Source organism: Chaetura pelagica, unplaced genomic scaffold (assembly GCF_000747805.2).
Source record: "Chaetura pelagica isolate M959 unplaced genomic scaffold, ChaPel_1.0 scaffold10, whole genome shotgun sequence".
Lineage (NCBI taxonomy): Eukaryota > Metazoa > Chordata > Aves > Apodiformes > Apodidae > Chaetura > Chaetura pelagica.
In genome coordinates this window covers 10,253,999-10,254,379 of record NW_009952263.1, presented here as the reverse complement: position 1 = coordinate 10,254,379, position 381 = coordinate 10,253,999, and the positions used below count along the sequence as shown (strand labels likewise).

General features: G+C 48.8%; 1 protein-coding gene across 1 annotated transcript in view; it reads left to right on the top strand.

Annotated features, from left to right (window-relative positions):
- The window catches only part of EVX1 (even-skipped homeobox 1), a 3,314-nt gene that overhangs the window by 591 nt on the left and 2,342 nt on the right, over nt 1-381 (top strand). The gene's annotated exons all lie outside the window — the stretch shown is intronic.

Here is a 381-nt window from a genome sequence, read left to right as displayed (position 1 = left end):
AGCCGGGCTCCCCGTCGGGGCTGCATCAGGTCTGCAGCTTGTCCAGTGGGACCCTCTTGGCCAAGACCACCACCCACTCTACCTCCTCCGTATTTTTTAATTTATTTATTTTTTAAATTTTATTTTAAAAAAAAATTATTCTTCCCCATCGCATAGGCAGCGCGCGCTCCAGGAAATCCTTTCCGATTCTCCCAGGACTTTTTAAAATGTGTTGGGGGGCAGCAAGATCAAACGGGTTTTCTGGCCGAGAGCTGTTTGTGGTTTTGCAGGGTGAAATATGCCCGGGCGAGTGCGGAAGCGCCCATAAAGACCGTAAAATCGCTCTCAAATTCCTGCCCCCCAAGTGCAGCAGTGAGGTCCTTGTTTGCATGTTAGAGAAAA